Here is a 24,409-nt window from a genome sequence, read left to right on the forward strand (position 1 = left end):
TACATGTTTATCAAGACTCGTTGCTCCGATCGACTTTCCACACGAGTACTTTTATTCATAAAATTGTCCAAGTAACCTCATTTTGTTGAAAAATATTGAAAAATATCTGTCATTTCAAAGTTTTGGGGTGTGGACCATCGGGGGTCCACACCATTGTTTAGTCAATTACCAAAATTTGGATGATTTTGAATATTCACTTGAAAAGTTATCAAAGAAAAACATTTTTCATTTTGTAACTTCGAGGGCCCGTAACTTGGTTACGAAGACTTTTAGGAAAAAAAGATATATGAAGTACTGGTGATATTTTGACCCCATCTATACATTCCCGAGAGGAAAAGAGGAAGTCCAGGGACACCCTGTATACTGCCAAAAGAAACAAGGGAAATTTCAAACTTCAAAATTTATAAAGCAATTATAAAAAAATTTATCACTACAAATGATACATTTATTATGAATCTACTGAAAATCGCATCACTATAAGAAATGGTAGGTATAATTCTCTGAACTGATTTTATAAGATATCTAATAACTGAAAGTTACTAAGTAACTATGCACCTTGGTTCTATCATCATACTATATTTGTCTGATCGCATTACGTATCCATGTTAATAAAATAACCTAATATTCAGAACACAACAATTTATTTCACCAACTTTCTCTGCTTTTCATTTGTCTATCGTTTTTTCATTCTTTTTAATTAGCAGTTGATTTTTAGTTTTTCATTCCGTTTTCACATCTTTAATGAAATGATTCACAAGTCGTATGGTACCGATTATTATTGAAAGTATTACGTGAAAAGGAAAATGGAAAGCACAACATAAGCCATAAGCGCTTAGTTTGCGAACCATTTTTCTTCGAACAGCTGAAATGATTCGACTATTAAAAATGTATATTCTTTCTTTTTAACCGAAATAAACTGAAACTGAATTTCATCATGAACTTCTGGAAAAAATGAAACCAATACGGAAAATCAAAGCTACATGGCAATCTACATTAAATGCATAATAGGTGTGATACTAATACATGCAACTCTTATTTTTTGTTTGAGATGGTCTTGGTGTACTTGATGTTGAAAAAACTTTATCCTTTATGTATCCCCAAACAAAAAATCTAAAGGTGTAAGACCCGGTGATCGAGCTGGCCAGTTAATTGGTCCATTGCTTCCAATCCATTTTCTTGGGAATATTCATCTGAATATTCCCTTACTGCATTATGGGGAGGAGCGCCGTACTGTTGAAAATATTGTATTTCATGGCGGATATTCAGTGGCAATTCATCTAAGTAGCCATCGAATTCATTAGATAGAAAATGAAGATAGATTTTACTATTCAAATGATCATCGTAAAAGATAGGGCCGAGGATGTTTGTTCCCACAATTCCCGAACAAACATTTTTTCAGAACTTTTCTTGGAAATTGGTTTCCTTATGTAAATCTTCATTTGTATTATTCCACCTATAATGGATATTTCTGTTAAAGCAACAATTGTTGGTGAATTTGATTCGTCCGTCCATATTATTTTTTTACAAATATTTCCAACCTCCCTATTTCTACGTCTTAACAACTTCGCAAATCGTACTCTCCTTTCGTAATCCCTTTCATTGATCTGTCTGTCTGTTTAAAATCTGTTTTTCCGTTAACCAGCTGTCGTACCCCTACGAACGACAACCCTCAGAAGTCGAAACTTGTGCGAGCTGAGAATTAACGAGGTCTTACCTTTTTACGTGTGAACTTTGCGTATCCTGTAGTATTTACATTTGTTCTTTCTCAAAATAGGTCTGGTGGATTTCGTGGGCAATTTCTCGTAAAGAACTATCTTGAATAGCTTAATTTTTCTAATTGACCAATCCTAAATTTAAAAAAAATGTTTTCCCTGTGTACATTTTTGTGGTAATATTTGATTAGGTACCCATAACACTTATTTGATTCCTCACACTTCAACAACAATCGACTATCGATAAAAAAACTGATATTTTCGTTACCTCCAGGATTGAGAATTAATAAAATATTACTAATTATAAATGATAAGGGAGAAATAAGCCTTGAAAGAAGGATTACCATTATACAAAAATTTCCAAAACAAAAAATTAGGAATTTTCATTGTGTAGGGTCCTACCTGTCGAATTTATTGGGTTGTCTGAATTATATTTTGAAGAAATCGAAATAATTTACGAAAAAAGTAACGACAGGACCGTAATTTAGAATTGTTGTCACTGTGACGTGGGACCATTATCCCTTTTTGAAAACTCACAGAGGTCTCTGAGGATTTTGCAGAAACGTTTGTGCATCTGTACTGATAGACTGTGAAAATTAACCGTCACACCGAATGTATCTCAGTTCCTGATACTATTATTTGAAACGCATCATTTCGCCTCTCGCCGCCTCTGAGATTTAATATGAGATAAATCATCCCAACCAGACAGTCAATTTCGGTTACCTTCCAAGATGATTTTTTGCCAGGTTTTTTGTCAATATTTGGCTAGACGGATTTACTCTGGAAAGCGAGGTCGCCCTTTTTTGCAGCAGAAACTCTTTAAAGTTGCGGCGGTGTCTATAGTTACATTACGGATATTCTAATGGATGAAATGGTTTCGATGGTATCGTGATTGTTTGCCTTTAATTTGAAGTGCCACATTGTTTCGTCATAAAACTCACTTGCCCCCTCCTTTCTTCAAAAGATTATCCCAAAAAAATACCTATAGTCAGGAAAAAACAAATGTATATGAGAATTGGTAAAAGCGCGATTTATTTGTAGAAATCATATAAAAAATTCATTATATACTTCACTTTTGAACATTTTACTCTGAAAAGAGTGTAACAAATACTTTATAGTTCGAAAATGAATACAAATTCGAAAAATTTATTTTTCTGACAGTGCTCATTGTTGAAATTTCAAAAATTTTGCAGGGTTGGATGAATTATTGAAAGACCTTCCGAATAGACATATGGGTTATTTCATTAGTTCGGACTTCCATTGTCTAATATAATAAATATAAATTGATTTGAAAGCCCTGAAAGAATCTGTAAAAAAAATTAAAAGGATTAGCCAAAAAAATTACAATTTCATTAAACAAAAAACTGGAATTATAAAGAAATAACATACAAGCAACCACCAAAAAAATAAAAAATTGAAATATTAATACAAGCTGAAAATCAAAAATATTATTAACAAAAAATGAAAAATAAAAATTAAAAGATTCCAATCCAAGTTACGTCACGACGTTTCGATTGTTAGTATCCACAATCGTCTTCGGGTGATAACTGGACTTATTTACTGCACGTCGTCTTGAGTTCATTCAGGTTGGATCCCAGCTCCCTTACCCTTTTAGCTGATTTTTGTTGGAGAAGGACAAATGGGTTCATGACTGAGGGGATTTTGGCGGTATGAAGTCCTTAGACATCAGTACCGCCCTTCACGGGGTACCCCTAACTGGCTGGGGTGGGATGGATGAAAAATCTATTCGTCCGTTAACGGGGGACATGAAGGCCTCATTCGACAGAGTGTCGGGGCCTTCTATATCGGGAGGGGTTGTCTACAGCATAATCTATAGCTTCCCTAACTACCAGATTTTCGTGAGTTTCCGCGCTATCAAAAACTCGCCGATTCCTCGACTGAATGGACTGCCGAATGGAATCATCCTCATTAGCTTATTTTGCAATATCCAGAATGGAGATATTATATTTCGCCGCTTGTCCCCAGACGCCTTTAGCATACATGATGACAGGCTTGAACATCGTATTGTAGATGGTAATTTTGTTCTTCAAACTCATTTTTGATTTTCTGTTGAACAGAGGGTACATACTATATAGCTATCCGACCCTGGATCTTTGATTTAACGCACATGATGTACGGTCTATTAGAAGGCCGAGATACTTTACCCGCGCTTGCCAGTCAATCTCCGTTACAAAGATTCTCACTTGTCTGGCCGGAGAAGATAGCAATCTTCCAATGGTTATCGCCTGAGTCTTGTTCGGGTTCTTTCGAATCGGGACTTATTTCTCCGAGATCTGACTATTTATAGGTCATTCGAGTGCTTCCACCTATCCCCTCTTCACTCTCTCCGCTTCATTGGTTTTAGCGGGAGATGACCGTTAGGCGTGAGTTGGTCATTTTCCCCTTGATTAGAGATTTCTATTTGTTACGTATCTCTACGCTAGCTTGGCTAAATGCGTTGTTGGACAACATATACGCGACTTCTTTGAATTTTCTCCTAAACCAGTGTTCCTCCTTGTAAATGATTTCAGCTTGAGATCACTTGATGTTATGTTGATGAGTCCAAACATGTTCTGCTATTGCGAATTTGCTGGTTTCTCATCGCTGTGTGTGTTTCTTGTACTCAGCAATGCGAACTTTCAATGGCCTCTTAGTTTCACCGATATATGATTCTCCGCACTCGCAGGGTATCCGGTAAATGCAATTCTTGGAATCGCAGTCAGTCCGCGTTTGGTGGCTTGGTTTTCGTGAGGCTGCTACAGATATTGTTCCCAGGTCTGAAGCAGATCCTGATGTTATACTTGTACCCAATCCTTCTTATCCTTTCCGATAATCCTCTGATGTAGGGAAGTACAAGTACTGGTTGTGAGGGCTTCTCTTCCTTGTGGAGCTCTTACTGTCTTCTAGCTAAAGCCTGTTCTACCATCACTCTGGAGCAACCATTCCGTGAAGGTCATTTTTAATGATGCCTAGTGGTTGGATTTCTTCCCCATTGTGAAAGTGTTGGAAGGACTTAACGTTGTTGATGTGCTTCAGACATATGGGCTGTTATGGTAAAGAAGTGACAAACTTAAATTAAAATACCATTCACAAAAACTAAAAATGTGAAGACGTGAAAAATAACGAAAAAACTGAGGTATTTACATAAACGCCTCAGAAGATATACGAAGTCTTATCAAAAAGTAAGATGAATTTTCATTTTTCTCAAAGAATATTTATTTGTTCACCAATTTTTATTTTGTTTCCTTTAAAGTAGTCCCCCACAGATATAATACACTTATCCAGCGGTTTTTCAATCCTCGAAGCAGTTTTGATATGTACTTCTCACTTTGGGGAATAGAAAATAGTCGCAGGGGCAAATCTGGTAAATACAGTGGCTGAGACATGATTACGGTGTCATTTTTGGAAAAACAAGCAATGACGAGTGAACAGCTGCATCATCGTAATGCAAAATTCATGTATTGTTTTTCCTCAATACCGGTCGTTTTCTTCGTATTGCATCTCGCAATCGACGCATTATTTCAAAATAATACTTCTTAGTGCCCGTACCACCATGCGACAAGCACTTCTGATGCACTACACCATGTACTGACCGGCTCGATGACTGACTCAATAAGTGACTCACCGACTGACTCAGTGAATGACTCACTGATTGAAGGACTGACTCACTGGCCAAATGACTGATCCACTGTCTGAAAGACTGACTCACTAATTGACTCACTGACTGGCTCACAGATAAACCTACTGACTGACTCACTGACTGACTCACCGAGTGACTGACGAACTCATTAACTGACTTACTGACTGACTTACTGAATAACGGACTGACTGAAGGACTGACTCACGGACTGAAGGACTGACTCACTGACTGAATGACTGACTGACACACTGAACAGCTGACTGACTGAATGGCTGACTGACTCACACACTGACCAAGTCACCGACTGAATGACTGACTCACACACTGACCAACGTACCGACAAAATAACTAACTCACTGACTGAATAACTGACTCACTGACCGACTAACTGAGTGTCTTACTGACTGTATTACCGACCAATTCACAGACTGACTCACTTACTGAGTAAATCACAATCTCACTGACTGACACACTGACTAAATGACTCACTGACTGAGTCATTGGCGACCGAGTCGCTGACTCACACATTTACTAACTCACCGACAAAATGACTCACTCACTCACTGACTGGCATACTGACCAAGTCGCTGACTGATTCACTGACTCAATTACTGGCTCACTGACCAACTAACTGAGTGTCTCACTGACTGTATTACCAACTAATTCATAGACTGAGTAAATCATCGACTCACTGAAATGACTTTCTCACTAAATGACTCACTGACTGAGTCATTGACTGACTTACTGACCGACTCACTGACTGACGGACTGACATAATCACTCACTGACTAAATGACTGACTGACTTACTGACTGAATGGCTGACTAAAAGACTGACTGACTGGTCGACTCACTGTCTTATTCACTTATTTAGTGACTGTAATTTACAACAATTACTGTCAAAATACTCATAACCATCTACGTCGTTGACAATATATCATTTTATGTTCAAATTATTACAGTGGCTACAAAAATTGAAAAAATGAAGTTGAAGATGAAATGTAATGAAACGAAACGTCGCATTACAAATTGGTTCATGAAGGACTTTAATAAATATGAAACATGATTGAAAGTTTCTCTGTCCTTGTATATGTCATTAAAATGGAGGCGGTAGAGTCAAAAAATGAAATTCGACAACTTTCGGGATTGAAACACCAGTGTGCGACATTTCCAGAAGAAAGCCAAGAAACCTCACAAATATTTTAGCACAAATTCATCACAAATCAGAGTGCCAGAACCACCTACAAAACAAACCAGGGTAATTAGCGATCTCTCTTCATCCCCATAAAGACTTCGACAAACAGTAATAATACGGTGCGACATGAGAAGTGTGTCGGAATCCAACAAGTCGAGGCGCCGAGACGCTGTGGGCGGTCAACTTCGAAGGCGTCTCTCCTACTCTCCTACATCGGCACAACCCCCTCCCTCCGCCCCTCGAAATCCACACTGTCGGACAGCCGGTCGATATTCCAGTCCCCAAACTTTCCAAAGCTGCCACTTAACTCGCCTTTGTTGTTTGTTGTTTAGTTATTTCTTTTTTCCTCTCTCTTTTTATTCTCGTCGATGCTTGATGACCGCAGAAATGACGAATAGACGAATGACCCTTTCGAGAATGAGGTTAGGTGAGGTAAATGGAGGTAAATAGTTAAAATTATATGATTGGTCTGTAGAAATCCTGACACGAATATTTTTTTCGAAACCGAAAGAATCAGTAGTGGATTGTACAAAAAAAATGATAATTCTGTGAAGCACACCCTCGCGAATCCATGGTCAATGAATGACCACGAAACAGCTATAAAACGTAACGAACTTTCTATGAAGTGTTTATGATCTTTCGGGTCATTTTATAACAAGTAGTGACGTGCGTTTGGCTATTCAAACGAAAGTTTTTGTCAAAATTAATAACTCTTATTGATATACAATTGATATTAATATAACATTTCAATGTAAAATATTTACATGATTCACCATTCTCATAACAAGAGTTAATGTAAAAGAATTAACTGCCATTCTGAAGGCAGTACCATATAACTTCGAGGTCAGTCCACTATTTCAAAACTAGTACTACTACAGGATGTCGATCATTGGTCTACAATACTTGACATTTTGAACTCAAAAACATTTGTGTATGAATCACAACAGTTTAGAATTCCCAACCCTACTTTGGGTTGGAATTGAAAAATTTTCATTACATAGATCTTGCGGGTTTGAGTTGTGGTGCTCCTCAGGGATCTGTTGCGTGTAAAAAAGTACTTCTGGATGTTGCACCAGATCCATCTGCATCTATCATTATGTACTAACATGAATTACAGGGGAAAACACTGAGACTCGAAGAGTTTCTTCTTTTAAATCTAGTGGCGGCTAGATGGAGCCACACAGTTCAAAATGTATTATTTGAAATAATCATATGAAAAGTGTTTTGGTAAATTACATTAGAACATTTCTAGCCGTGAAAATAGGAGGACAAATAACTCGTCTATTTTGTTGCAACTTTTATAAGAGCCATTGATAGTTATACACGGTGCAACTTAAGTAATTATTTTAACTTTGGAAAGTGATAATTCTTTGTCATATTCATGTCGCTTCGTTTTCGAATGGGTAACACAGCGTTGAGGTTATGATAAAAAATCGTTTTTGTATCAATTGCTGAGAAAACATTCCAACGATTTATGATCAACTTGATACATTTGATAGTGATTGAAGTGATTAGAAAACAAATAGTGAGTATTGCATAGCATAGTATAGATTCCAATACGTACAAGGAAAACCTTAATTTTTGGCATTTTGTCAAATTACTAGAGGTAATCGAAGTCAAGCAAGATGAATTAATCACCAACGAGGACCTGGAATATTGAACGAACTCACCTATAGAAGTAGGGTGCTGTGTAAGGAACTGAAGGATAAATGTTTTACGCAAGATGAGGGACTGGCAATGGGATCGTCACTTTCACCAGTTATAGCCAATATGTGGAGTGGTTTGAAACGCTGGCCATTGAAGAGGCCCACAAGAAGCCCCGAGTCTGGTTGACATACGTTGACGACACTTTCATAGTATGGAACCATGAAAATACAGATGTATAAACTTTTCTGGAACACATCAACGGCGTAAAAACTTCCATCCCTTCACAACGAAGAAGGGAGTCCACAACAAATTGCCATTCTCAGACGTATTGGTGCGGAAATCCGACACTAAGTGGGACACATCTGTATACCGAAAATTCACTCACACGGGACAGTATCTGAACCACGAATCCAACCACCATCAATCTACCAAAAGAGGAATCATCAAGACTTTTGTGAACCATGCTTTCAGGCTCTGTAATACGAAAGAAGATGTCAAGAAGGAACTAGGCATCATTGAAAAGGATCTTCAACGAAATAGTTAGCAAACGCCTCGCAAGGAAGAGAAGCCCTCACAACCAGTGCTTGCATTTCCCAACATCAGAGGATTGTCCAAAGGGAGATGGAGAATTAGGTCCAAGCACAACATCAGAACCTGCTTCAGATCCGGAAACATCATGCAAGGCAGCCTCACGAAAACCAGACTACCAAATCAGGGATTGCAGAGCATGTTTGGACTCATTATCATAACATCAAGTGGTCATAAGCTGAGATCATCCACAGAAAGAAACACTGGTTCAAGAGGAAGTTCAAAGAAGCTGCATATATGTTGTCCAACGACACATTCAGTCAAGCAAGCGTAGATATACAAGAAATATGGAAACCTGTAATCAAGCGGGAAAACGTTAAACTCCCGGTGAAGCGGAGAGAGGAAAGAGGGGATGGACAGAAGCAATCGAATGACCCATGAATAGTTATCTCTCGGAAGAATAGTCCAGTCTTCACCCGAAGGTGATTGTAGATTTTAACAGTCGAAACATCGTGAAGTAACTTTGTTTCAGATCTTTTTAATTTTTTTATTTCATTTTCATTTGTTCAATTTTCAATTTTCTTTGTAATTTTCACGTTTTATTGCTTAATATAATTGATATTTTTAACAATTCATTTTAATTTTATTTCAAATCAGAATCATATTAGATAACAGTCCGAACTAGTAGAAGACCATGTTTTCAAGTTTATTTTTCGAATGTTCCAAAGACAACGAATAACTTACAGTTCACCACACAGAATAATTTCCCCACTTACTGTAGGTACTTATATGATATTTACTACACGAGTTCATCGATGTTATAAAAGTCTCACCTCACCCCGCAGGCCAATCTACTGTGAATCCAATATTCAAAGACATAGCCAGATCTACCAAGCTGTAAGTGCTTCTGATAACAATTATAAACAATCTGAAATCTGTTTGAAATATGTTTTTCCGTTAACCAGCTGTCGCACCCCTACGAACGACAACCCTCAGAAGTCGAAACTAGTGCGAGCTAAGGACTAACACGGTCTTACATTTTAATTTGAGTGATGATAGCAGGACCAGCTGTCGAAAGCGCTCGTAGATAATTAAATAGAAGTTATGAAGCTTCAAATCCTTTTTGTGACTTACATTAATATTAATATATATATATATATATATATATATATATATATATATATATATATATATATATATATATATATATATATATATATATATATATATATATATATATATATATATATATATATATATAATAAGTGAAACAATATTTGGGTATGCAGCAGGCCAAAAATTTAGTGTGCTCTTATAACACAGATTCCAAGCTTTCGATAATCTTTATTATTTTTTATCCTTATTACAATATGGATAAAAAACAGTCATATTTATAAAATAACAATTCACGCCAACTTACAGTGTATGTGAGGTTAAGTGGCAGGTTGAAAGAAGTATGGACGTAACATATATGAAAAATTACTAAGATGTCACTTAGGACGTTACAGACAAACAATATATAGTAGATTTAATTATATATCATTATATTATCAAATTTAAAAAACCACCTGTTCCTTGAAGAGGAAACCACGTGCATGATTCAAAAAAATGGGATATGACATGTAATATGTAATCCAAATTAGCATGCGCTGTATACGCCAATTACGGGGCTCAAAACGAATTGACATTCGACATCAACAAAATTGTTTGATCTGTGGCATAAAACCTTAACATTGTTGCAAATTGATTTTCAGGCAATGTCTGGCTGTAGACATCGCATGTCTACATTTTACATTTTAAAACCAAGTAATTTTGTATTTAAACAATATCTGGAACAATTTTTGAGTAAAACTTATCCTAATGGATTTTATATTGAACAGTAATAATGAGAAAGGATGATAATGTATTGTATATGGAAGATTCAATCTGTGAGAAGGATACCATTAGATGAGATTTGATGATTTCTTGTTTTGTGATTATCCATACAAATTAAATAAGAGTAAATTTCACTTAGGTGATTTAAGTCAGTTTTTTTATTCATGGAGTTTTGTGAGTGTGCTATATGTACCATTTCTAGGAAAAGCCTCTTGGTATATGTACCATCATTAAATCTACTATATATTGTTTGTCTGTAACGTCCTAAGTGACATCTTAGTAATTTTTCATATATGTCACGTCCATACTTCTTTCAACCTGCCACATAACCTCACATACACTGTAAGTTGGCTTGAATTATCATTTTATAAATATTACTGTTTTTTATCCTTATTGTAGCATCCCTGATGATGATAATAAAGATTATCGAAAGCTTGGAATCTGTTTTATAAGAGTACACTAAATTTTTGGGCTGCTGCATACCCAAATATTGTTTCACTTATTTTCTGACTAGTCAGCAAAAAGACTACTTTTTTTCTATATATGTATATATATAAAAGATTAAAAAGCAGGCAAATTAATTTGCAGATAGTGGTTCCACTAACAAACAAAGTTCACATCGGACCAAAAAACTTTAGGTACATAAACAACTAATCCCTGTCTTTAGATTCAGTATCAATTTGCTTCTCCTGAAGATGCTAACCTTGTTAGCGAAACGCGCGTGCAGTTCAAAAATATCAGTTTGGTGTTAGGGTATTGATCTCTAGAAAAAGTTTTCAACTTTCACACCAAAGGTTCCAATCTCAAAGTTTAAACCGATTTTTGTGAAAATCTTAGTGTTTTTGGGTACTTTCATCAATATGGCTTTCTGGAGACCTTTTGAAACAAATGATAACATTACGTGTGAGGAATTGTGAATCGACAGGGATCCGGAATTTGGAAATAAGGACTTACATGTTCAAGTTCAGCGAGTAATTTTAAATATTCATGAATGCTTGAAGAAGAAAAACTGTCACACTTCACAGAATGCTATTGTGAATAGAATATGCGCGTTAACGAAACTATCTCGTTCGAGTCATTAAAATAGGGGATGTTATTGACCATGCAATGAAATGAAAACAAAGGAATAAATAATTCGCAAACGTTGATGGTGCTACAAAAGATGTGATTCGGCGAACAATTTATGGTATATACCAAAAAAATGACGTACCAACCTTGGATAGATTTGGTATAAATTACTCGACTATCCCGATTACAATTACACATCTTTAGAAACTTTACGAGCTGTCTTATTGTCTTGTGGTTTCAAACATAAAAAATTGAACAATCGCATTGTTCAACTCCGACAAGAATATTTGAGGCGAATGAAAAGCTACCGAGAATCCAGCAGACATATAATCTACCTCGACGAAACTTTGTTGGACACCCATGATGTTGTCAAATATGGCTGGGTAGACGAAACCAAGTATTGTGCTTTGAACACACCTTCTTCAAGGGGAAAACGTGTTATAATTTTGCATGCCGGGAATGAAAGTGGTTTCGTACCTAACGTTTTGCTTCTGTCGGCCAAAAATATGAAAGATTCGTCTGCTGATTACCACGAAGATATGACTTCGACTTTATTCGAAACCTGGTTCAGTGAGCAGCTTCTCCCAAATATTCTCGGTTATTGTTATGGATAACGCTTCGTATCATTCTCGGTTATTGGCTACAATACCAAACAATAACACAAAAAAAGCAGATATTGTTGATTTCACACGAAATCATGACATGGAAATATCCGAAAAGATTCCAACGAAAAAGTTATTACTGGCGACCATAAAACAACGTAATTTCAAAAATTATTATTGATTCGATGTGCGAAACACGTAGTCATATTCTCTCACGTTTGCCTCCATATTATTGTGTGTTCAATCCAATTGAAATTGTTCGGGCCACAATGAAAGAAAGCTTGCGGAAATGTAATCAGTCACCGACTTTGAATGCTGTAGTGCTTGACAATATAAGGCGAGTGGTGAATGAAGTATGTAATAGTGATGTGTGGAAGAACTGTGTGGCCCACGTTATAAAAGAAAAGAACAAATATTGTGTGCAAAGTTCCATAAATCCGATCGCTATTCAACCCGATGATGATTCCACCTCATCCGAATATAGCGAAGAAGAATTTTGATTTTTCTAGCAATTTTGTTGGCCTCTATTATTTTATAAATATATGTTTATGAGAATTCGGTGTGCTTATTTGTGTTTTCATTGTATTTTGGAGTTTTCGACTCGGAAATCAACTACCTTAAATTTCGAAGTTTTTCATGATTACCCATGGTGGAAAAATTCAGTTGAGATAACTTTTTCATGGGGTGATCAATTGCTATGATTGTAAGAATAAGTAACTGAAAAACTACCACTGAAAGATAATATGCCGACGCCTATGCCGAGGCGGGAATTCCTTCTCTGTGCTGTTCCAATTGGTATTGGAAATACTATACACTCAATGTGTGATTCCTAACACGGGTTGAACGATAGCAAGTGAAAATCGATCGTTTAGCCTGGGGCTTGAACCACCGACCAACCCGGCGGTCGATTTTAATGAGTCGAACCGACCGGCTACCGTCCTACCAAAGTCTTGAAACAATTCATAGTCGAATGCAAAAATGACTGTCTACAAGTCACCCTTCTCTGGCTGGTTTCCAGAAACTGATGAACAATTCATATTCGTCCTTGAACCCATCTCCCCCGTATTCCTTCGCTTTCTCCCCTTGACGGTTTGCCGCTAAGGTGGAAAACCCAGAACTTCAATCGCTCAGCCCTGCATTCCGGGCTTATTCTGTTTTCTCACGAAAGCTGACTGTCTACTTTAGATATTAACTTTAATTTGCGAGAACAGGGCAATTTAATCTTGTAAATGCGTCGAGTTTTATACATTCTTCTAGAAGTTTGCGATTTCCGAGATGAAAACTTCGCGCATTCCGAAGTTTTAATAGCACCTGTGTAATATTTTTTTGGTCTGATAAATGTGTAATGTTGGTATAAAATATCGAAATGGAAGTTTCTTTGTGAGTTTTTGCGCTGAGAGGTCGTCGGTTTATATTCTGTTTGCACATTATTTTCAGTTTGTCTGGCAATTCGTTAGTATTTCGTTGTATTCCTACTTTACATGTTTCATTTTCTTTCTACTCTTGTGACAGATAATTCATTCTGTTTAAAATTTCATACACTCAAATTTAAAAGATACGTAGGTTGAATTTCGAAATATGATTATGGATATTTTCACATATGTTTGCAATATATATATTGCAAACATATTCAAGAATCAGTTTGTATTTGACAGAAACTTGGTATACCAAGTACTATAGAAGTAGAAAGCCAGAAGCATTTTTTTCTCACAAGACTATCTTTTTTTTTTGCCACGCATAAAAAATCTTATGGTATAGCAGCGCAGCGACAAATCCTTTTCAAATACCTCCTGTGAGAAAAAAAGAATATGATGTATGGCGAGAAAGAAAGAAATATTAATCATTTCGTGAGTCGATGAATTGTGGCAATTGTGACCCGACGAATGTTAATTTCAATGAACCTTTTTTCTGGAGTACGAAAAATCACTGACTAGCAGCGCTAGTAGGTAGGAACTGTTGGATGTAACGCTAAAAACTCCCTAAGTACAAAAAAGATAACTGGCAACGCTGGTGATAGTTAGTTATAAGATAGAAATGTAACGGAGAGGTTGTATACAAAAGCTTAAGAATAAATATTCATAAGTATAATCCAAGTGAATCCTTTTTTTGAAATATAGATGTTACAAAAGAGGAATCAGTAAATTATTCATAAAACATAAAAAGGACAAACACTGCCCTATCCTCATATAAACATATGGTAGAGTACAATTAAAAAAGAATGTTTTTAACACAAGTAGATGTTCCTGGAGCAAAACTAAAATTTGCAACTGTGAAGGATAACAATGTTGTAACATTAAAACTTTGGCTTGCATGCCGTAATTTAAAAGTAACTGAAAAAAAGTAGTAGTATACAGTAGTATACAGACTCTAGTAAAAGAGTAGCGGTTAATTCAAACTGTGATAAAAGAAATTAAAAATAATTTTAGATTTATTTTCGAGTAAAATATGAATCAAATATAGATTGTAATGAAATAAATTTAATCAAATATAATAAATGAATATAGTTTAATAAACGATTGAGGTTATATCTCATTCTAATCAATGGTAATTCACTATAAAAAGTTTACTATTCATTTAATGTTCAGAGCATACATATGAATATTTATTTATTTTTTGCAATGTTAAATCCACTCTTCTCGTAGCATGTACCCATTTCTTACATCTAACCTCAATAATATGAGGTTTTATGAATGGTATAAAAACACGTTCTCTTCCGGATATCGATTATCCGACGTACAATTCGCAAAACAGAAATGCTTTGTTGGCGTTATACTAGCACAAAATAATTTTTTATATCGAATTTATATTTTTGAATTATAAATTAATATAACGTAAATAACACTGTTTAACATGTGAATAGTTTATGTTTGTCCCTGCTACTAACGATGCCTCTCGTGATACGTTCGCTGTACTATTCTCAGGAAAAAGGTTCATTGCGGATTCTGCCACATTGTCTTTTAGTTCTCCCGTCATTTGTTGAAGTGTGATGACGTCACTGTGCATATCGTCAGACGTAAGTCGCTTGTCTGTATTAGGCTAAGGAGAATCCACATTGTCATGTGTCATGTGTCATAATCAATACCGCGAGAAATTGAATGAATGGGCGAAAACTTCAACAGGTTCTCGTAATTTAGACATTTCTGAATACCAGAACTGAATCGAAATTTTCCAAATAGAAATGATTTGAAGCTGCAGCAAGATGGTGGGTCTTTGCATTATGGGTGGCAAGCAAAAGATTGCCAGATATCACTCCGCTCGATTTTGAAAGTAGATATCCTGAAAATTCGCAAAGTTATATGTAAAAACACGGTGGAATGAAAAATATTTGAAATTTCTGTAAATATTCGATTTGAGGGCACCCAGCGATTTTGAAAAAAATTTCGAAGGTACTCACGTATTTTCATGTGTAGATTACGAATCTGAAAGGAAAAAACAGCGTTCCCTCTTATTTACAAGGGTACGGCCCTTCAAAGTTCGGAAAAGGGCAACTTTTCAGCCTTCTCTTTTACAAGATAAACTGTTTAAAAACACAAGCATTTATTCACTAGGTCACCTTTACACCTTATTCCTCCTCAATTGACACTTTTCAATTCAACAATCAACATTTTTCTTATAAACAACTTAGTTTAAAAACGAATGCTTGCATCAGTCGTACCAACTATGCCATTAACATTAAAAACGTAAAATACAGAGATAGGTATTTAACCAAAAAGCAGCTCCGTACATTTTTATTTGAAAAATGTTGATTGTTGAAGTGAAAAGTGTAAAGGAAGGTGTAAATGTGACCTAGTGAATACATATTTGTGTTTTCAAATAGTTTATCTTGTGAAAAAGAAGGCTGAAAAGTTGCCCTTTTCTGAACTTTGTGAATAAGACATACCGCCGCTTTTTTCTTTCGGATTCGTAATCTACCCATCAAAATACGTAAGTACACTCAAACATTTTTTTCAAAACGAATATTTACCGAAATTGCCGCCACTTTGAATATTTTTTTATCTGATCAAGGTTTGAACGTATTAGGATTTAAAACTCCGAAAAATAACAAGCCATTTGTAATGATTTCATCTACCGTTGTGAAAATCGGTTTCATTTGGATAAGTTGCCTGGGTTATATTGAACAAGTGATTGAATATATTGAACATTCCCCAGTAACATAAAATAAAGTAAACAGTTTACAGTTTGAGAATATGTTTATTTCATTAAATATATATCGGGGGTGTAACTCAGTGGTAGAGTGTCTGCTTCGCATGCTGAAAGTCCTGGGTTCAAATCCCAGCTCCTCCATTCTTTTTTAAATCATATTACCCAGTTTTTTACAAGTTTTACGAAGCACATTTATTTATTGTTGTTGGCTTGCAATTTTTTCACAATAAACAAATGTGTGAATGCCAGAAGGTGTTGTAAATACATATTTATATCGATAATAATTATATTTTATTTGTCATTAGGATATGCCAAAGAAAATGATGAATATTTAGTATTTATTAATGATATTTTAAGATGAGGACTTCATAAATCACCGCCTAGACATGAATCTACTTGACTGGACAGGAACTTTTATATCACTCAGAAGAAGGTTGAAATTGACCAACACAACAGCAACTCTAAAGTCGAAATTTATGTGATCTGAGAAGCAACGAGGCTTAACCAGTGAACATGCGATGCCTAGCACAGGAATGAGAATGAAAATGAACGTAAAAGTATTGAAAAGCTATTTTTGCTAGGCTCTCGAAAAATTTGAGATTGTATCTGGTATTCCACAATATCGACTCAGCATTAATTCTAAAACCGCTATCGTGAGAGCGGTACCTGTTTTTTCCTTTCTTTGGAAGATTCCTACATTTTTTGTATAAAGATGGAGAAGTATTTCTGACTAGTTAACTGACTAGTTATTAAGCTAAAACTTCAGGTTTTCAACTTCAAAACTGGCAAAATTCAATACAATCTTTGGACCCCTATTTTTTCCCCTTGGGGTGGAAGTTCCTGAATCCCTTTCTTAATGCTTATTTACGCTACACAAATAACCTTCCTGCATATTTCAAGATCCAAGGTTCAGTAGCTTCGGCTGTACGTTAATATATGAGCAGGCAACAACGACTAATTTTTATTTTTACTTTAAAAATATGCCAACTGTACTAAGTAATGAATAGCTTCGAGAATAGGATTATGTTATCTATAAAGAAATTCGTAAAACTAACACAACCGTCAACAACGTCTGCCATCATACGTCTGCCCGCCTTCGGGTTGGATTCTCGGCGATGGCGCTTCATTGCTTAGACCGCCCCTCTACCTCGCGCATCTTCCCCTGTCGTGTTACAGTAGACGCGACGCATAATGGCTCACTGCGTTTCTTCAAGTTAATCTTATTGTGATAACTTTCAAATGATTTGTCCAAATCACTGAGTGTAAAAGACAAAGTTTATCTATATTAAATATTCAAAACGACAATGGGGAATGTTCCTCCTGACGAAAATCAAGTAGTTTTCATAAAAGAGCTCTAAAACAACGCATTTTAAACTTATCATTTCAACCTTTTTCTTAAAAAATTATTTAAATACTTGAAAAAGAGGTATGAAATAATGCATTCAACATTTAAAGGGATTCGTTTCTATTTCACCATTTGGCAACATCGGTTATAGCTAATAAAGGACAAGGAATCTGTTACCTGTATGAGACAAACAAAGATGACATATTCCAGAGGCGTGCTGTTCTGTTTACTTGTGTTCAGAGTTCCGAGACATTCTGTGACATATGACATTATGTGCACCTAACTTATCCTCCTCTATATAAATAAATAATAAAACAACTGTTGTTTATGTGGCTTGTGAAGGTGGCATTGAATTATAATTTATATTTTGCCTTAATTGTTGATTTATAAAGATAATTTTCCTTTTTTTAAAGTAGAATATCTAGGTACGTATAAACTATTTCCACTTGATATAGCCGCTGTTGCCAATATATGAATTAGAAACAAATCCCTTTAAAAATTAAAACCCAACATTTGAAACATCAATTTGAATACTTTTCGAAGTGAATTTGAAAAACTCATGAATTGAACTCAACTTCATTTTGTTCAAACTTGCATTTGCTGTAATAACTCAAATTGAGGAACATACCCCATGGTAATAATTTTTATAAGAAATTGACAGATATTTTAAAATGTGCATTGAAAAAAAGTATCCAATTTAATTGTTTTTATGGCTCAGTATTATGTATATAGTGGCTACCACATAAGAGCTACATATATGCTATCGCGGACTTTTATTTAACACAATCTTACCGCATATTATCTGCATGTAACTCTAACGGTATAGGCAGCGCACGCCATGATAGCCTTCAGGGAACTCACTTTAAACTTATCTTTATATTATGACCAAAATTACAAAAAATCTTTCTGAATTGTAGCCTATATGATATTCTGATGTGTAATCTGTATTTATGTAAAGTTTCATCTAAATCCTTTCAGTCGTTTAGGCGTGAAAGGGCGACAAACATATATCAATCCTCACAAACTTCCACATTTATATTAGTACCAGTTTTTATCCGCGGCTTCGCTTGCATTTATGTCATTAAATAAGTGTCAATATGAGAACTATATTTTGATGCTTCGCTGGGATTATCAATTTTTAATAACGATTACCTAACCTATCCTAACCTAACCCAACCTAACCTAACCTAACCTAACCTAACCCAACCTAACCTAATCTAACCTAACCTAGTCTACTCTGCTCTAACCTAACCTCATCTAACCTAACCTAACCTAACCTAACGTACCTAACCTAACCTAACTAACAAAGTAGTTAGATTTTGAGATTTTTTTGACAAACAATTTTCTTATCTAACATAAAAAATATTTTTTTTAACAAAAATTATCCTATGCCTACTTCTAATATCTCCAAGAACATTTGTACAAAATTTTATGATGATCGATTGAGTTTTCGCGGGAAACCGTAACAAACAAACTTACATTCGCATTTATAGGTAATGTTTGTAGGCATTTAGGGATAGATAGCAGTGATGCCAACTGCTCAAAATATTTTTCCCTAAGCCTATTTTAAAATCCCCTAAATCAAAGTTGCTATAACATTTAACAGTTAAGAAGTTAATAGATTAATTTACCATATTGTTATTATGACGAAGTTTTAAATAAAAAGGGTATTGAAAAATGTTACATAAGAATTTCAAAATATGGTAACTTTTTTATTGCCTTTATGTGAGTACGTCAGTACACAACATCAACTAATAAATAAAAAAATAAATACATCAAATGAACAGACATATATGAGCATGAATACTTAAACTACAGGGCTATTCAAATTCGTTTCTGTACATGGGGATCTCGTAAACGATAAGAGATAGAGTGTCGGTTAAATTGTGACAAAGTTGCGTATTTCAGAGACGAATTCAATTGTGTAAAAACATTTAATATAGCAAAAAAAATACAGGTCTGTATTTAAAAATTCAAAGATGGGGGTGGCCCAAGTTAGATGAAACCCTATATAAAAGATTCATGGACATATTCTGATAGCCCACATGAAGTGCCGATAGCAAAATGTTGACGGATTTTCAATATGTCTGCAAGAAAAGAAGATATAGGCAAAAAAATAATTTGTGATTGTTTGGTTTTTACTGTATATCTCCAGAACCAAAAGAGGTATTTTCGATTTTTTTACATCATTGAATAGGTCTCTAAAATACGTAACTTTGACACGATTTAATCGACACTCTATCTCTTATCGTTTACGAGATCCCCATGTACAGAAACGAATTTGAATAGCCCTGTATAATAATTCTCAATTCATTAATAATTTCGAAAAACTCATCAGCTTCCTGTTCTTCATTTGTGTCGATATCAGTTAGGTATTAATTTTCTCCCCAAAAAATACCCTAAAAAAATTCCCCACCAAAAAATCCCCTTTTTCAAATTATATCTCCTTAATTTAAGGGGGAAACCCTCCAAGTTGGCATCTCTGATAGATAGATAATCATCGAAACTGTTTATAATAGTCACAACAATAATCTGTGTTGTTCTTGAAATCAAACAGAATAGTTCGTTAATAGAGGGTATGTTTTCTGTGACTGCTGAAAGCTGATCGATTACACCATTAATTTAATTACATAAACTGATGCATTACAAATATCTGCCACTCAACTGGCTCAAGTATATCAAATAATCATACCAGTTATCAAAATCTCATCACCAGCGGAGGTGTTATATCAATTCATTATGAATTAATATTCCTAAATAACCGTAACCCCATATTGTCCCCACCCCGGCTCTCTCCTACAACTCTTCAGGTTGTCCTTTTCTCCCTTCTGATAGCTCCAATTCACTCCTCGCCACGCAGCTCTCAGCATTTTGCATCATTGTTACATCTCATCCCCTCCACTTTACACAACACTTCTTCATTTGTTAACTCCGTGTGAATCAATACGGTTTTCGGCTGCGATCGGGTTGCTTCGCCAGATAATATCGCAGGATCAGGAGTTCAGGACAATCGCGTATGCCATGACGAATGTGACACCCTTATGGACGCGGGCTGTGGTAAATTACCCCAACACAGAGGTGGGAATGAGGATGGTGTTTGAACAAAATCACTTTGATAGTGTTCAGATCAAGTTGTTCGTTGAGGATAATAGAATTGGGATTTTTCATAGACTTGTTTATTTCCATAGATTTTTAAATTCTCTCTATCTATTTTATGTTTCGAATTTTGAAGATGTTTGTACAATGATTATTTATCCGAAATGACATGTTCAGGGTACCTTATATCAAAATTTCTACCAGTTTGGCCAGATCTCTTCCACTTTATCTAATTTAGGTTTGGCATTAAATAATCTGTTTCCTGAATTTCCGTTGGATGTGTAGGAGGTTTGTAGATTGAATTTTGAAAGATAATGTTTAATATAATGAAGAAATGAGAATTATGATTTAATTTTTAATATTCTCGAAGCTTCTACCTGCATAATTGATTCTACATATTTCTGTTCTGGTCTTGTGTAAATTCAATATAGTCATTACTGTCATTACTGATTTTTGTTGATATTTCATTGTAATGTTGTTAACTAGAGCAGGGGTTCTCAAACTTTTTAGACAGTTAGTAAAATTACTAAAATACCTATATGTCGGAGAATGATCCGAGTTGTCAGCCTTTTATTTTGTATAGTTTTAACACGTGTAACTCAATTAATTGTCATGTTTGAATAAAAACAAAGATATATTGCTTACATACATTTTATTACATTATTACATTTTATAACATTATTTTATTGCATGCATTTTATTACAATAAAAACACATAAACCTCAAAAAACAAAAAGCTCTTACTTTAAAACAAATTAGTGAGAAGGGTGACCTTGTTTCTGTTTTCACAGTTCATCAATATTAGGTTCCAATTTGGTTGAATATAATCTTAAATCATCTTCAGCATTTAATTTGTTTCTATATTTACTATTAAGATATGTTAAACATGAAAAACCTCTTTCACATGAATAAGTGGTGGAAAACCCAACAAGAAATTTAACAGCAGTGCTAGACAGTTCTTTGTGTTCCTTTCCAATACCGATCCGGAAATTCAACAATGTATTACCAGAACTCAAATATTTGTTTTTCAATGTGGGATCAGACGAAACTTGAATGAGCTGCTCCTTTTCAACAATAGTCAGGTTAGTGTCCGTATCATCAACAACAAAGGGGTCACGTATCCAGTTATACTGTGTCTCCAAAGGTGGAAAGTACTCTCTTATCCGGATCTGCAGTGCAATTAAGTGCTAGCCCATTTGAGTCTCGAGTTTAGTCAAATCAGATAGGTTTGTCTCATTATCTTGCAAAAATTCGTGCAATCTTTCAAAAGGCTCACAGTTGTTATTTTGTATTTCTTTTTCCCAGAGATTGGTCTTTTTTACCATTGCATCAGTTTCCTTTGCTACATAAAAAATATCAGAAATACTGCCCTGCATGGACAAATTCCAGATGTTGAGTTTATCAAAAAGATCACTTAAATATGCCAGCTTTTTGAAGCTGGCAATCAAATTCAGTAAGTACTGAAGACAAATGAGATTTGTGTTCGATAAAAAAAATATGTAATTCTTTGTGGAGTTCAAACACACGAGACAAAACATTTCCCGGTGAAAGCCATCGTACTTCATTCAGTATGAAGCAACAAATTCTCATGTAGGCTCCCCATATCCTGGCATAGAATTTTAAAGTAGCGAGATTTTTGTGTCCTAGTTTTGATGAAATTCACAACTTTTACACTCTAATCAAAGGCCTCTTGATGTTCCTCAGGAAGGTGCTTAGTCGCCAAAGTCTCTCGGTGAAGGACACAATGAGTGAACGAACCTACAGTCAGTTGAATCCGTTTTAATATGGCTTTTGCACCATAGCTTTTGCACCATCCATACACACTGACAAACAGTTTTTCCACTCGAGCTGGTTTTCAGAAAAAAAAAGAAAAAATAAAGAACACAAATAAAATTTTAAGGTTTGTTTCATTTTGTTGGTCCCGCGTACCCCCTAAAAACTTTCCCGTATCCCCAAGGGGTACGCGTACCACAGTTTGAGAACCACTGAACTAGAGTAACCGGTATTTTGTAATTAACTGCTATTTGTTTAATGATTGCGATTTCACTTCGGAGGTTTTGATCAGAAAGTGGTATTGTAAAAGCCCTATGTATCATTGATCTGATAGAAATTGTCTGCATTCAGTGTGTTTTTATAGTTTCATAGTGTATCCTCAGTGAACATGAATTTTCACAAAATAAACACGTCGTCAATGCAAGAAGTTCAAAGACTGAAGAAGACTCATTAACGGACAAAGCTTTCCAAAGAGCCCAACACTATCTGAACGGGATTAGCATTTTTTATCATACAAAGTATCCTCTCTCTGTCTCTGTAGAGTAGAGAGCGTGAGTGTAGACTCACACCACTTAGGCCACATGTGACCCACACTGACCAACGTCTTCAGTTCAATCAGGATGGAGCCCTGCTCCCTTACCCTTTCAGTTGATTTTTGTCGAAGAAGGACAAATGGGTTCATGACTGAGGGGATTTTGGCGGTATGAAGTCCTCAGACATCAGTCACGGGGTACCCCTACCTGGCTGGGGTGGTATGAATGAAAAAGCTATTCGTCCGTTAACGGGGGACATGAGGGCCTCATTCGGCAGAGTGTCGGGGCCTTCTATATCGGAAGGGGTCTTCTACAGCATAGTCTATAGCTTCCCTAACTAATGGAGTTTCGTGAGTTTCCGCACCGTCAAAAACTCGCCGATTCCTCGACTGAATGGTCTGCCAAATGGAAGGCAGCTGCAAATCTCTGCGGATGGCTTCATTCCGCACGATCTCAGGGGCATTCACAATCATCCTCATTAGCTTATTTTGCAATACCTCCAGAATTGAGATATTTTATTTCGCCGCTTGTCCCCAGACGCCTGAAGCATACATGATGACAGGCCTGAACATCGTGTTGTAGATGGTAATCTTGTTTTACAATCTCATTTTTGATTTTCTGTTGATCAGAGGGTACAGACTTGCAATCCGACCCTCGATCCTTGATTTGACGTACATAATGTGCGGGTTCCAAGTGAGCCTACGGTCTATTAGAAGGCCGAGGTACTTTACCCGCGCTTGCCACTTAATCTCCCTTCCAGAGATTCTCAATTTACTGGCCGGAGAAGATAGCAATCTTCCCATGGTTATCGCCTGTGTCTTGTCCGGGTTCACTCGGATCTTCCAATCGAGGTACCAGCGCTCGAGGTCGTCCAATGCACGTTGCATGTAGACGACGCCGAGCTCTCGACCTATGGAAGACGAGAGAAGAGCCGTGTCATCGGCGTACAGGGATATCTTCACACGCCCGGACCTTGGGAGATCACTGGTGTATAGAGAATACAGCGTCGGAGAGAGCACACCCCCTGTGACACCCCAGCGAGGATCTCTCTGTTGTCAGACATACTGAAATGTTCTGTCTTTCAGGAAAAACCCAATCCACCGAATTAGGCCCCGAGGCAGGTCGAACGCGTTCAATTCGTGCAGAAGGCCTTCGTGCCATACTCGGTCGAAGGCCTTCGAGAAAGATAATTCAGTCCTCAACTTCTTCGTTGAGCCTTTGGAGAACAACTCTTTCAGCCAGCTTAGCCGCCG

General features: G+C 36.0%; 1 non-coding gene across 1 annotated transcript; it reads left to right on the forward strand.

Moving 5' to 3' along the window:
• The first annotated feature begins 16,478 nt into the window (after positions 1-16,478).
• TRNAA-CGC (transfer RNA alanine (anticodon CGC)) lies at positions 16,479-16,550 on the forward strand. Its single transcript has one exon. It is a non-coding gene; the product is annotated as a tRNA-Ala (tRNA).
• Positions 16,551-24,409: the final 7,859 nt, after the last annotated feature.

Source organism: Leptinotarsa decemlineata, unplaced genomic scaffold (genome assembly GCF_025532065.1).
Source record: "Leptinotarsa decemlineata unplaced genomic scaffold, Ldec_3_MD MMD2_tig00026330_RagTag_RagTag, whole genome shotgun sequence".
NCBI lineage: Eukaryota > Metazoa > Arthropoda > Insecta > Coleoptera > Chrysomelidae > Leptinotarsa > Leptinotarsa decemlineata.